The 14,801-nt window shown below is 40.6% G+C and overlaps 1 protein-coding gene across 3 annotated transcripts in view; it reads right to left on the reverse strand.

The window, feature by feature from the left end:
• The window catches only part of Tex9 (testis expressed 9), a 56,135-nt gene extending 44,047 nt beyond the window's left edge, over positions 1-12,088 (reverse strand). For 2 of the 3 annotated variants that reach the window (XM_029481054.1, XM_021172495.1), the window contains exon 1: positions 11,583-11,632. The gene's annotated coding sequence lies outside the window, so the exon portion shown is untranslated. Of the gene's footprint in view, positions 1-11,582; positions 11,633-12,033 lie in introns of those variants that run through there. The other variant, XM_021172496.1, reaches the window with a different exon arrangement.
• Positions 12,089-14,801: the final 2,713 nt, after the last annotated feature.

Genomic DNA, 14,801 nt, shown 5'->3' on the forward strand with positions numbered 1-14,801 from the left:
GGCCCATTGGACTTGCAAACTTTATATGCCCCAATACAGGGGAATGCCAGGGCCAAAAGAATGGGAATGGGTGGGTAGGGAAGTGGGGGAGGGGGGGTATGGGGGACTTTGGGGATAGCATTGGAAATGTAATTGAGGAAAATACGTAATAAAAATTAAAAATTAAAAAAAAAAGAGTAGTGAAATGAGCCAGGCAGTGGTGATGCACACCTTTAATCCCAGCACTTGGGAGGCAGAGGCAGGCGGATTTCTGAGTTCGAGGCCAGCCTGGTCTACAGGGTTAGTTCCAGGACAGCCAGGGCTACATAGAGAAACCCTGTCTCGGGGGAAAAAAAAAAGAGTAGTGAAATGTTCATAGTCACTTGCTACTAAGCATAGGTCCAGGGGTCATCTCCTGGTAGGTGAGAGAAAATGCCTCACCTGTCCTGGGAGAAAGTTTATTCTATGCTGCATAACAGGCACGTATATACTGTTCCCCCTAGTGTTCTTTGTAGATGGAGAATGGACCTAGAAACAAGGGCCTGACATAGGATTCTCATACAACTGACTTATTGACGTGTTCTTGGGAGAAAGCTATCAGGATGGGACACAGCAGGCAGGGAGACAGCAGGCAGGATAGCACCATAGAAGAGGTAAAACAAAGAAATATCTAAAAGCTGAAATCTAGCCTAGTCATAGCCTAACCTGACAGGAAGCTCTTAAGCATGCCTGAGCCTTGGAATTATCCTCCTTGATGCAAGGGGCTTTGAGCCCACCTATCTGTGAGCCATGAGCTATGGGACACACAGGGTCTGAATCAGTGATAGGTAGAAGACTGGATACATCACCCAGGTATTTCTGGGTGAGGCAACTAACAGACCAATGTAATTCTCATGAGTTGAATGCAGCTGTGAGCCAACATGGGCCACTCTGTGGCATCTTGGGATTAAGGGCATTTTCTTCTACCTATCATTCTGCAAATATCTTTCTCCTGACAAGCGTTTTCTATGGTCTAGGATTATCTGATAGTATATTTCAGGTCTCCAATACTCAGAAAGCTTTGGCCCTCCAAGATTGTGATTGCCAAGCTGTTAAAACTGGGCACAGAAATAAGAACTGTCCCAGTAGGCTACCTGAATACACTCCCATTTCTTCATGCCCCTGTATGTATGAGCATCAGCTCTTCATGATGACCAAGGCCAATGATCCCTGCTATTGTGCTCATAAGTTCACTGCTCTTTTCATCTGTCAGCTGCTATAAAGGGAGAGGGTGTCCAAAGTGACCAAGAAGCAGCTATGGTCTTATGTTTAGAAAACATCTACTTTGTAAAAGGAACCCCTCCCCCAGAAGTCTTTCAATCCACAGACTCTAAAAACTACAAAACTGGAATACTTTGTCCAAGTGATTCATGTGGAGAGTGATGTTTAATAGTGTCAAGTTGGCAGGAGCTAGAAATACCTAAGAGACAAGCCTCTTGGAATATCTGTGAGGGGTTGTCTAGGTTAGTTAAGGTGGGAAATTTACCATCTTAGCTATGGGCAACACCCTCCCACAAGCTGGGGCCTGGACTGAATGAAAAGGAGAAGGAAGCTGAGCACCACCGCCATTGCTTAGGGCTTTCTAGCTGTGTATATGATATGGCCAGCAGCTTCCAGTTTTTGCCACTTTGCCTTCTTCCTATGATGGATGGTACCCTCAAACTGCAAGCCAAAATTAACCCTTCCATCCTTAAGTTTCTTTGTCAGGTATTTTGACAAGACAGCTAACAAACAGGGTTATGTTGCGTAGGCACACTGCTATTCCCATCTGTGGTCACCAAAACTAGTATTTTAGTTTCAGGGGACAAACACCATCCACTAACCACAATCTGAAGATGTATACAACATGCTAAAGAATAGTTCTGTTTTCGCTCCTGGAAGTCATCTATAAGCCCCCAGGGTCATGCCACTTCATGCTTAGGTTGATAGCCTCTTGGGTTTACTGGTGGTAGGTTGTGTAGTAGGACCATTGATTTGCATAGTCCTAAAAAAATTGCCTCATCTCATCTGAAGTGAGTCTTTTGTTCTAAGGAGATGTGATATGAGATCTCAAGTCAATAAATCATAAATTCTATGCACCCACAGAGGATATAGCTGCCCAAGGCACTGCGAGAAATATAGACTTACCCATACCCACAGCAGCCACATTGAGAAAGGATCTATGCTCTAAGGCTTGGGGGATTGGAAAGATGTTTTCAAAGGATATAAAAACTTCAGTTATATAGGAGGAAAATTCTAGAAATCTGTGTGTCACATTAACTATAGTAAATAATAGTATACTACAGTCTTTTAAATTGCTACAAGAATAGACTGTATGTGTTGTCTACAAATAAATAAGTGTATAGGTAATTCTTTATAAATTAGCTTGATTAAGCTATTCATCTATGTCTGTCAAAACATAAATCCAAAAAATTGTACTTGTCCACAGGGTGCATTGGTGCATGTCTGTAATCCCAACATCGGTTTCCCAATTCCAGGCTAATCTAGTCAACAAAGTGGGTTCCAGGCCAGCCAGGATTACATTGTCTCTGTCTCAAAAACATTGTTTGCTTGTCAATTAATAGTACAAATAAAGAAAAACATAGAAGTTAATGCAGGTAGCCAACTTGCCACAAAGTAATCTATGGGCCTATTGAGGTAGCATAAAGACCCTCTTAGCCCTCTAAGGATGATCTGAGTGTGGTGGTGCATGCTTGTAATTCCAGCACTTTGGAGGTGAGGCAGAGAACAAGTTCCAGGATAATGAAGGCTACATAGCAAGGCCCCCCTCTGAAGAGCAAAACCCATTCACTCGTTGTTGAGCTTTCAAATCCTTACCACTCTATACAGCCACAACAGGACCATCCATTCCACTTAACCCTGCTCAGACCAGCAACACCTCTGACCTAGAAGTATCTTAACAGACTTCACAATTGCTATAGATGAAGAATTTAAATTTATCTGGATCATCGAGGTCAGTTAAAACACTATCAGCGACTTCATTTCTCTTTCTACTTCAGTTAGTTTAATCTTTGAATGCTATTTACTAGGGGAACAAGAGTTACATAATCCGAGCTTCTTCAAGCATTCCTAGCCATTCTAAAATGGAGATAGTGAAATTTCAATTCTCTTAATTCAATAAACTATAGCTTTAAAAAAGAAGTGGGGGAAGGGACACGTGTGATCCAATCTTCCCCACAGTCCTGAAGAGCCCTTCAGACTCTGTGGCTTCTCTTAGTTACATGCGCATCCCTCTACAGAGGTCCTGGCACAGGCAGCTAACTTTGGTTCCCTATATGCTAGGCATTTCACTTGTCTTAGTAAAATAAGTACTGCATGGCTTTAGTCAATTACATATTTCTAAGAGTCACTTATATGTGATGAGATCTATCCCTTTATGGATAGTCTCTTTACCATAACTCGTTTTGATATGTTTAAAGTAAATGGCTGACTGACATTACTGTTGATGGGTCTAAATTTAGAGAACAGGAAAATTTATGGTCTCTTCAGAGGTTTCAGACTTACACAATATCGTTGCTCTTTGGAGACAAAAAATTTCTCAGGGATAACTTGTATTTTCAGAAGTCACTTTCTTTTCAAGGGATCACACACAAAGGCGACAGACAAGTCAAGCTATTTTAACTATCATTCACTTGACAGAGTTGTCCCCTTTACACTTTCACTAAAAGTATTTTCATCCTCCCTAAAAACAAACCCGTCATTTTTCTCCTTAAAAATGTACAATCTGAGCGGGACGTGGTGGTGCACGCCTTTAATCCCAGCACTTGGGAGGTAGAGGCAGGTGGATTTCTGAGTTCGAGGCCAGCCTGGTCTACANNNNTGGTGGTGCACGCCTTTAATCCCAGCACTCGGGAGGCAGAGGCAGGCGAATTTCTGAGTTCGAGGCCAGCCTGGTCTACAAAGTGAGTTCCAGGACAGCCAGGGCTACACAGAGAAACCCTGTCTCAAAACAACAACAACAACAAAAAAAGTACAATCTGGGGCTAAAGAGATGGCTCTGGTGAAGAAAACTGGCTGCTCTTCCAGAGGACCCAGGTTCAATCACCAGCTCACTATGGAAGCTCACAACTGTTCTCTCCGGCACCAGAGGGTCTAAGGACCTCTGATGGGTCTCTTTAGGGTCTCTTTAGGTACTGCATTCATTGGGTGCATCGTGCAGGTAAACTACCAACACATACAAATATGTTACATTAAATTTAAAATGTATAATCTATTCTGAATTTTTTTATTTTCTAAATGTTTTATAACATTATAATTGAACACTATAAAAGTCTATAAAGGATCAAAATACTCTAGCATTCAAAAGTGGTCTAAACTGGAGAGAAAATGACTTTGTGTTAAGTGATTAAGTCATGGACTTTATAACCTATCCATGGTTAAGAACCGAATGAAGAAACAGCTCAGGAAAACCAGAAGAACTAGAAAAACAATATTTTTAGGTAATTATGAGTAAGCTAGTTTATCTGGAGGACTTGGAAAAAGGCACATAAGGGTGAAATCTGGAATGGAAATATGGAAGATTACAACTAAGTTGAGAGCTAACACATTAGACAAAGTTAAAAGGAAGACAGGATAGATTCTCACCAAGAAAATCAATGTAGAAAGGCAATGAATGAGAAAAACTCTTAGTGGTGGTGAAGACATTTTTGAATTTTAAAATAAACTTGTTTATTTTTATTTCATATGCAGTGGAATTTTGCCTGCACATTTAGCCTGATGCAGCACTTCTATTGTTTATAAATTGTAATTTAAGACATTGTGGGTTTTTGTTGGTTGGTTTTTTGAGAAAGGATTTCTCTGTGTAGCACTGGCTATCCTGGAACTCATTCTATAGACAAAGCTGGCTTTGAACTCAGAGATAAACCTGCCTCTGGCTGGGTAGGTGCTGGGTTTTAAGGCATGTACTACCACCACTTGGCCTGAGACATTTTGTTAAAGAAATATGAATTGATTTACTATAAAACAAAACAACATTGCTGATTTAACTATCTACGGGCTGAAAATATTAGGGAGGACAATACTTGAATTGCTATCGTTCAGAACATAGTTAACTGGAATACTCACAGTCTTGATGTATGTCAGCTAAAGGCTAAGGTGAGTTCACATAGACAGAATATCATATGACCATGTTGGACAAAGGGAAACAAGGAAGCCCAACCAGGATTGATACTGGAGACATCTAGGAAAGTAGGTAAGATGATGGGATTTGGAGTCACATCATTCACATGGCTTTGATAGAAAGGCCACTCTCTCTGATGGTGAGGGAAATAAATATCCAGCTTTGCAACCGTTGAAGCTTCTACCAGCTCCCAACAGGGATGACTAGCATAGTTAGATTGATATATCTGATACATGTGAATATGGGTTCAGGGACAATGAGTCTCTATGGCTAAAGCTAACCTGGACTGGTGCTGTAAGAAGATGAAAAGCTGAAAGCAACTAACAAGCAGTTAAAAGACCAGGAAAAGCCACAGGGCCCCCTTAGCAGCATAGGAAGTGGCTCTATTTCCAAAACGTAACTATTAGTGATTCTCTTCAAAAACTGTTCAACTCCCAAACAAGAAACCTATAATCTACTACAATTGAGTTCCTATGTGTACTGAATATGGTACTTGGAATATTTGGCTTGATATCCCCGAGAATCTTGAATTCTGAGATTCACCTAAAACATATAAGTCTGCCAAAGTAAGGAGAGCATCCCTATTGAGAGCTACCACTTTCAACTGCTTTAAGAAAATGAAGCTCTCCTCTGTAAGACAGGGTATGTTCAACAACTCCCCAGAAACAATAAGGTAAGTACTTTTAGGAGGATTCTAATGAAGGTCAGAGCGTAACCAGGGTGGGGTCATGTGGACCCACTAAGAAGAAAAGAACATGTACAGCTCAGCCAGGAGTGCTGGAAGAGCAAGAGCGGTCTGTACAAGACTGAACCTGCAGTTCTTCATCTCACGGACTAGAAGATTGGAGATGTGTAAATTTTTTAAAAATCTTAATATGTGGGATTAACATCCACAGCAAAGTGCTCAAGAGACTGTGAACTTGTTAAGTAGGTGTCATATAGAAGCATGGAAAAGGAAGAGAGTAAGCACAATGTCAGGGTTGCTGCAGCAAGTGAGAACAGCTCGGGAAAGGCACACTGTGTCAGGCAGCACCAAATGGACGAACACCCACCACGTGACCGTGTGCCGCGGAAGACTGGAGGCTTCATGAGGATGACCAAAGGGACGTGCTGGCCAAAGAAACAGGCTTGGAGAGGATGCTCTCTATTGGTTCCTTTGTAGTAAGAGTCACTGATGGGAAAGACTACAATACTTCTCACGGCAATGAAGATGAGCCTTAACTGTATCATCCATGTATACCAAGACTAAATTGAATAAAAGCTCAGATTGACAGAAAAAGATTCTGACCCAAACAAGTTAGGGAAATCTTAATGTGGTGGCCTTGAATTGTAAAAGGTTAAAGAATTCATCTAAGTCTGATCAGTGTAGATAAACACAAGGTTGGTTGGTTGGTTTGGGTTTTTTTTTCTTTTTTTTTTTTCTTTCTTTTTATACAGTATGAGGGAAGCAGGCCATGAGAGTTTTTTTGATTTTGTTTTTGTTTTGTTTTTTTGGTTATTTTTGGTTTTTCAAGACAGGGTTTCTCTGTGTAGCTCTGGCTGTCCTGGAACTCACTTTGTAGACCAGGCTGGCCTCGAACTCAGAAATCCACCAGCCTCTGTCTCCCAAGTGCTGGGATTAAAGGCATGTACCACCACGCCCGGCAGCCATGAGATTTTTTTATTTGTGATTTTTTTTTTCAGTTCCTGTCATACAAATGAGGGCAGATGGATGAGTGGAGGTTTTACTCTGTGTGGAGAGGGGTTGACAGGGTGGCACTCTATGCTATTAGGTCTGTAGTGATTAAGTATGATTAATGGAACTCAGTCCTGCTATTCCTATAGGCTTTCATGTTTAAGATATCAAGTATGAAAACCTGGGTCCAAGTTTAAAGAGTCCAAGGATGAAAAATAGAGGGAGTGGAGGGAGGGAGGGAAGAGGAGGGAAATACAAATCTGTAATAGTTACTGTAATTTGCCCTCAGTGGCTCTCCATATGTTAAAAACTTTCCCACAGCTGGTGCCATAGGGAAGCCTGCAGATGAAGGAGAGGTGGGATCTAGTAGAAAGCCTTTCTGTCACTTAGGTATGTCATTGAGGGGGGAAACAGGACCCCAACTCCCAGTCTTATCCTCTCCTTTGTTCCACCACTGACTCCACCATGATGTGCTAACTCATCAAATCAATGAGGCCAACCAAATGACTTAAAGCCTCCAAAACTATGAGCCAATGAGCCTTTCCCTTTCATAAGCTGAGTGTCTCAAGTCCATGTTACAGCAACCAGAAAGCAGCCAACAAGATCCATCAGGGAATCCTGAGCAGCATAAATAAGAGTAACAAGATAAAACCAGCTGCAATCATCACATTCAAATTGCCAAAAATAAAAGGTAAAGACTGACAGATATAAGAAGAAATTTTATGAACAGAGAGATGCAGATCAAAATTGGACAACTCATTGGCAGTTATGTGAGCTACAAACAGTGGGAGAAAAGCTGCAGCGTGCTTGAAGGGAAGTTTGTCAGGGTGAAATTTTATATCACATGGAGCAGTTTTTCTAATGAGAAGAAGAAATAGATTTTAATTGACAATAGCTGAAGAAAGGCATTGCCATTAAATCTGCACTGCAAAGGTATTAAGGAACCTTCTTCAGGCCTGGTGGGGTGAATGGATGGGGTAAAGGCACTTGCTGTCAAGCCACATGGCCTGCACTCCAGGTTCCCTGGAACCCATATGAAAAGAGCCAGGCAAGATGGCACTCTCTTGTAGCCTCAGCACTGGGGAGACCCAGACTGGTGGATCTCTAGGGGTCACTGACCAGTCTAGCCTACTTGGTGAGTTCCAGATCAATGAGAAACTGTGTTTCAAAACAACAACAACCAACCAACCAACAAACAAACAAACAAGGCAGAACCAACAGGATGGCTTCCTGGGTAAAGGCCCTTGACAGCAGGCCTGAGAACCAACCCCAAAGAATGGCCATTCTCTGACCATCCATGAACGCACATCAACAAAGGTCATTAAAAACAAACAAAGCCGGGCGTGGTGGCGCACGCCTTTAATCCCAGCACTCGGGAGGCAGAGGCAGGCGGATTTCNGAGTTCGAGGCCAGCCTGGTCTACAAAGTGAGTTCCAGGACAGCCAGGGCTATAAAGAGAAACCCTGTCTCGAAAAACCAAAAAAAAAAAAAAACAAACAAAAACCAAGTACAAGGTGGATAGTACCTGAGGAATGACAGCTGAGGTTAACCTCTGGCCTCTTACAGGCACACAGAGAACCAAAACAGGAATATTGTGTTTGAGTTTACAGCATGAATAAAGGTGAAAGGCATGGGCAGAAACACTAGAACAGCAGATTGGAGGTAAGAGCTGGGAATAACCTGCCATGAAGCTCAGTGCTATACACACACAATGCAGCACTTCATGGATGAAAACATGGATAAAATAACATACAGTAAGCAAATAAAAATTACAAAGAAGAAACAAAAAGTATAGACAAATTTGAATTTCAAAAACAATTTAATAGGCAGTAAAATGGCAACAAAACTATGAAACAACTAATTAGATAGCAAACAATAAGCAAGATGCTGAAGTTAAATCAGGTATTGGTAAACATTATTGTAAACTGTCTAAAGAGATTAAACAAAGAAATTTTAGATTTTGTACAAAATCAGACCTATTGAGAATGGAAAATGATGTAGCCACTGCATAAAAACAGTTTAGTGGCTCCTCAGAAAGTTAAAAATAGACTTTCTCCGTGACATAACTAATCCATTCTTGGGTATACTTTTCCAAGAGAATTGAAAATGCATATTGAGCTGCACAGTGGTGGCGCATGCCTTTAATCCCAGCACTTGGAAGGCAGAGGCAGGCAGATCTCTGAGTTCAAGGCCAGCCTGGTCTACAGAGTGAGTTGCAGGACAGCCAGAACTACACAAAGAACCCCTGTCTCAAAAAAGAAAGAGAGAAAGAAAGAAAGAAAGAAAGAAAGAAAGAAAGAAAGAAAGAAAGAAAGAAAGAAAGAAAGAAAAAGAGAAAGAAAGAGAAAGAGAAAGAGAAAGAGGTGTGGTAGTGCATATATGTAATCCCAGCACTAGACAGGCAGAGTAAGTTCTAGGCCAGCCTGTCCTACATAATGAGTTCTAGAAAAACCAGGGCTACATAGATCCTGTCTAAAAGCAACAAAAACCACATGAGTGTGGTGATTTGAATGAAAATGCCCCCACAATCTCATGTATTTGAATGCTTGGTAGTTGGTAGTTGGAAAGGATTTGGGAAGGATTAGGAGGTGTGGCCTTGTTGGAGGAGATAAATCACTGCAGGCAGTGGGCCCTGAGGTTTCAAAAGCCCATGCTGTTTCCTATTAGGTCTTACGGATTAAGACATAAGCTCTCAGCTACTTCTCCAGCACTATAACTGCCTGCCTGCTGCATGCTCTCTGCCATAATGCTGACTCTAAACTTCTAGAACTGTAAGCCCCAATAAACTTTTTTTTTTTTTTTTTTTTTTTTGGTTTTTCGAGACAGGGTTTCTCTGTGTAGCCCTGGCTGTCCTGGAACTCACTTTGTAGACCAGGCTGGCCTCGAACTCAGAAAACCGCCTGCCTCTGCCTCCCAAGTGCTGGGATCAAAGGCGTGTGCTACCACTGCCCCGCCCCAATAAACTCTTTTTCCTCTAAGTTGCCTTGGTTATAGTGTTATATCGTAGCAATAGAAAAGTAACTAAGACAATGTTTACATAAAAAGTTGTGCACAAACATACTAGCAGTATTATTTATAATAATCAGGAAGTGAAAACAACACAAATATTTACCAACTGATGAATTTCAAAGTAAAATGTCATGTATATCCATGCAACAGATATTATTCAGCCATAAAAAAGAATAAAATGAATCAGGCTATTGTATGCACATAAAAGCATGATAAGCACAATAAGCTACATAGTGTATGTTACACTTATGTGAAATAAATAATATTCAAATCCATGGAGACAAGAAATAAATTAACAGCTACGGGGTGGGGCTAAAGAGAAAGGAAAAATATTTCTAGAAGGAAATGTTTTAGGGTTAAAAAGAAAGGGTTAAAGAACAGTTTTCTAACACTGTTAAAGGTCTAAAAGTCACTAAACTTACATGGTCACAAGGGCAAATTTTATATTATGTGAATAGTATCTCAATTTAAGAGACCATATTTTCATAAGTCTAGAAGTAAACCTAATAAAAGACATTCAAGATAAATAAACTGAAAACTAGAAAATGCTCCAGGGAAATTAAAGAAGACGTAAGTAAGTGGATAGGTTCTTAGTACTGCAAAATGTCAATTCTGCCAGAAGTAGTAACTTTCCTTTTTTAGACTTTGTGTGTGTTTGTATGTGCATGTGTGTTTTATACATGCACACATATGTACAGAGACTTGAAGAGGCTAGAAGAAAGTATTGTATTCCCTGGAACTGAAGTTATAAGTGCTTGCAAGCTGCCTGAGGTGTGTGTTGAGAGCTGAATACATGGCCTCTAGAAGAGCAGTTGGCTGTCTTGGAAAATGAGCCATCACTCTGCCCCCCACACCATTAAGTAAGTTCTTGATTCAATGCAATCCCATTTGAGATCAGGAGGGTTTATTGTGGAAATTTATTAAGAAATTCTAAAATTTGTATGGAAAATGCAAATAACTTATCATAGTCTAGAAATTGCAGAAAGACTTACTCTATCAGACATCAAGAGTCACCACAAGGCCACAATCCTTCACATGGGTAAGTATCAGTGCAATGATAAATAGCCCAGTATAACAGAAAACAGTTCCAAACAGGCCAATTCATAAACTGTAACCTGTGATGCAATAAGAGTACCACGGCCATTTGAAGTGAGTAGGATTTTTTTCTTTAGCAAACAGTGTTATCACAATACTGATATGAATGCACTGATAAGGAGAGGTTCTTCATGACCCAAGAACCTTAATACCAATGTTGCAGCACTATTCTTGGAGGTTAAATTTCCATCACATTCAAACTATATTATTTTATGGCTCATGCTTTTGGTGGACTCTTATTGAAGGACTTGATGCATGCTTATTCTATAGAATAACATGTTAAAGACATTCAAATTACAGCCCATATTTCATAAAATTATAAAAATTCCTCCAGTTAGACATCATGCATAAACATGGGGGAAATAATATTTTAGGAGAGTTCATAAATCTTTCCTGTAATGGCCACACTCAAGTGACATTCAGCCATATGGTCTTGGACTGTTAGCACATTAAGCAACCACACACAGCTCATAAATGAATGGGAAGTGCTAAGCTCCCATGCAGATTTAGTTACAAAAAAAAAAGCAGCAAGCCACATGGTTCCTACACTCCTGACTTACTCTATAGAATAAGCTTGCATCAAGTCCTTCAGTAAGATTTCACCAAAAGCATGAGCCATAGAAGTCTGCTAATCTGAAATTTTGTAATTTGTCAAAAGTTACCTACCATTGAGGAGTTTGGTTTCCAGCCCCCACATCAGATGGTTCACAACAATTTGTAAATCCAGCTCCAGACTCTATATCTCACCTCTGTGGCACCTGCCCTTAAGTATACATACCCATGTGCAGACACATATACCTATATATAATTAAAAATAGAAAAAGTAAATATCTTAAAAGACATCAAGAGAAGAACGTAGTCTGGTAAAGAATATTTGCTACACATGTAAATACATACATATCTTGTATGATGCAAATATATCCAATAAGTAAGCTCACATCTAAAAATGCCCACAAATCAATAAAAAGACAAAACAATTAGCCAAAAGAGAGGATGTTTTACAAAGGAAAAGCTATTGTAAGCAAAAGTCCATGGCTACTCGTGACTAGGCAGCAGGAAGATGTACGTAAGGTGAATGGACAGCATGAAATGGGAGCCAATCCAAGGACCGGCTTACCAGTGATGCCCTGCGTTACTACTGCACCCTTCTAAAAGACTCCCAAGTGGGCAGGGTCACCCCTCCTGCCACTGCTGCCAGATTCCTGAGTCGATGTCTCATGGTTAGAGGAACAGCAGATGGACAAACAAGTGTTTACTGAGAAGCAAAGCAACAGCTGATGAAGAACAGGAAAGATGTGTTGGCAAGTAGCAGTTTGGATGTTGTTTTAATATCCTGGGAAACAGGCCAATCGGCCCTGCCCATATGTAAATTAGGAATTGTGATGCAGATGGGTAGTTAATTTGAATGTATACGGGAGATTCTGACTGTTTGGTGGGTCAGAATGAAAGACTTCAGACTCTGTAGGAAAAAGATTCTCTAAAACTTATTCGGTGTTGAGTGGGGAGAAGAACCAGGATGTATAAAGAGCAGGCACTTTGATGAGTCAGGCTCACTGGCTGTCAGAGCTCACACTCAGTGCTCTAGGATTGACTATGGTTCTTACTAGGATTTGATCATCTGTTTTCCTTGGGCCCATAACCCCCACTAACTGCTACCAGGAGAGGGCTGCCTTGTTCATAGCGCTGCATAAGAACATGGATAACAAGTGCCATATGTGAAGGAGAGAATAGGCATTGTTTATGCCTTGACCTCAGACTTCTCCAGAAATATAAGCAGTACATTGCTTCATTTCTTTTTTTTTAAAGATTTATTTATTTATTATGTGTAAGTACACTGTAGCTGTCTTCAGACAATCCAGAAGAGGGCGTCGTCAGATCTCGTTACAGATGGCTGTGAGCCACCATGTGGTTGCTGGGATTTGAACTCAGGACCTTCGGAAGAACAGTCAGTACTCTTAACCGCTGAGCCATCTCACCAGCCCCCATTGCTTCATTTCTAAATCACTCAAGGTTTCCTTACAGCAGAAGGCAGTGACTAAGATTTTCTTTTCTTTTTTTACTTTTTTTTCTTGGTTACTCTCCTTGGCTCAATTATTATAGAGTTATTTTATTATATATATATATATATATATAAAACATATATATAATTAAACATATTATAGAAGTATATATGTGTAAATAAATATACTTAGATATGGGTGTTTTGCCTGCATATATATCTGTGAACCACATGAATGCCTGGTACCCAAAGACGTTAACAAAGGATATTGGATTCCCTGGACTGGCATTACAGAGGGTTGTGAACTGCCCTGAGATGCTGGAAATCAAATTAGCATCCATTGAAAGACTAGCCTGTGCTCTTAACTGCTGAGCCATCTCTCTAGGCCCTTGGTTCAATTTTTATCAACTTGGGTGATATATGTTTTGTTTTGTTTTGTTTTGTTTTGTTTTGGTTTGGTTTGGTTTGGTTTGGTTTGGTTTGGTTTGGTTTGGTTTTTCGAGACAGGGTTTCTCTGTATAGCCCTGGCTGTCCTGGAACTCACTTTGTAGACCAGGCTGGCCTCGAACTCAGAAATTCACTTGCCTCTGCCTCCCGAGTGCTGGGATCAAAGGTGTGCACCACCACGCCCGGCTCAGATTGTACATTTTTAAGGAGAAAAATGACGGGTTTGTTTTTAGGGAGGATGAAAATACTTTTAGTGAAAGTGTAAAGGGGACAACTCTGTCAAATGAATGATAGTTAAAATAGCTTGACTTGTCTGTCGCCTTTGTGTGTGATCCCTTGAAAAGAAAGTGACTTCTGAAAATACAAGTTATCCCTGAGAAATTTTTTGTCTCCAAAGAGCAACGATATTGTGTAAGTCTGAAACCTCTGAAGAGACCATAAATTTTCCTGTCCTCCAAATTTAGACCCATCAACAGTAATGCCATAAGTGCTGGGCGGTGGTGGCGCACGCCTTTGATCCCAGCACTCGGGAGGCAGAGGCAGGTGAATTTCTGAGTTCGAGGCCAGCCTGGTCTACAAAGTGAGTTCCAGGACAGCCAAGGCTATACAGAGAAACCCTGTCTCGAAAAACCAAAAAAAAAAAAAAAAAATTGTGAGTTTGAAATGTGGGTATGGTGGCTTGCACATTTAATCCTAGTACTCTGGAGGCAGAGGCAAGCAGCTCTCTATAAATTCCAGGACAGCCAAGGGCCACATAGTGAGACCTTATCTCAAAAACAAAAAGTTTTACATTTAATATCTATTTTGGACATTTTATAATCTATAATTAAGGCTGATTTCTTGTCCTGACTCTTACAATCTTCCTCTGCCTTGGACAAATTCCACTCTTCCCGGCACTCTTTATTTTTTGAGTCTCTCTTCAAAGAATCATCTTTTAGTTTTATACAAACTTACTCTATCATTTCATTCTTTTCAAGACTTTTTAAAATAACATCTTTTCTCTCAGTTATATTTTAACTTTGGTTTTTTTTTCAATTTTTTACTAGATATTTTCTTCATTTACATTTCAAATGCTATCCCGAAAGTCCCCCATACCCTTCCCCGCCCACTCCCCTACCCACCCACTCCCACTTCTTGCTCCTGGTGTTCCCCTGTACTGAGGTATATAAAGTTTGCAAGACCAAGGGGCCTCTCTTCCCAATACATATGCAGCTAGAGACACGAGCTCTGGGGGTACTTGTTCATATTGTTGTTCCACCTATAGGTGGACCCCTTTAGCTTCTTGGGTACTTTCTCTAGCTCCTCTATTGGGGGCCCTGTGCTCCATCCTATAGATGACTGTGAGCATCCACTTCTGTATTTGCCAGGCACTGGCATAGCCTCACAAGGGATAGCTATATCAGGATCCTGTCAACAAAATCTTGCCGGCATATGCAATA

Source organism: Mus caroli, chromosome 9 (assembly GCF_900094665.2).
Source record: "Mus caroli chromosome 9, CAROLI_EIJ_v1.1, whole genome shotgun sequence".
NCBI classification, from domain to species: Eukaryota; Metazoa; Chordata; class Mammalia; order Rodentia; family Muridae; genus Mus; species Mus caroli.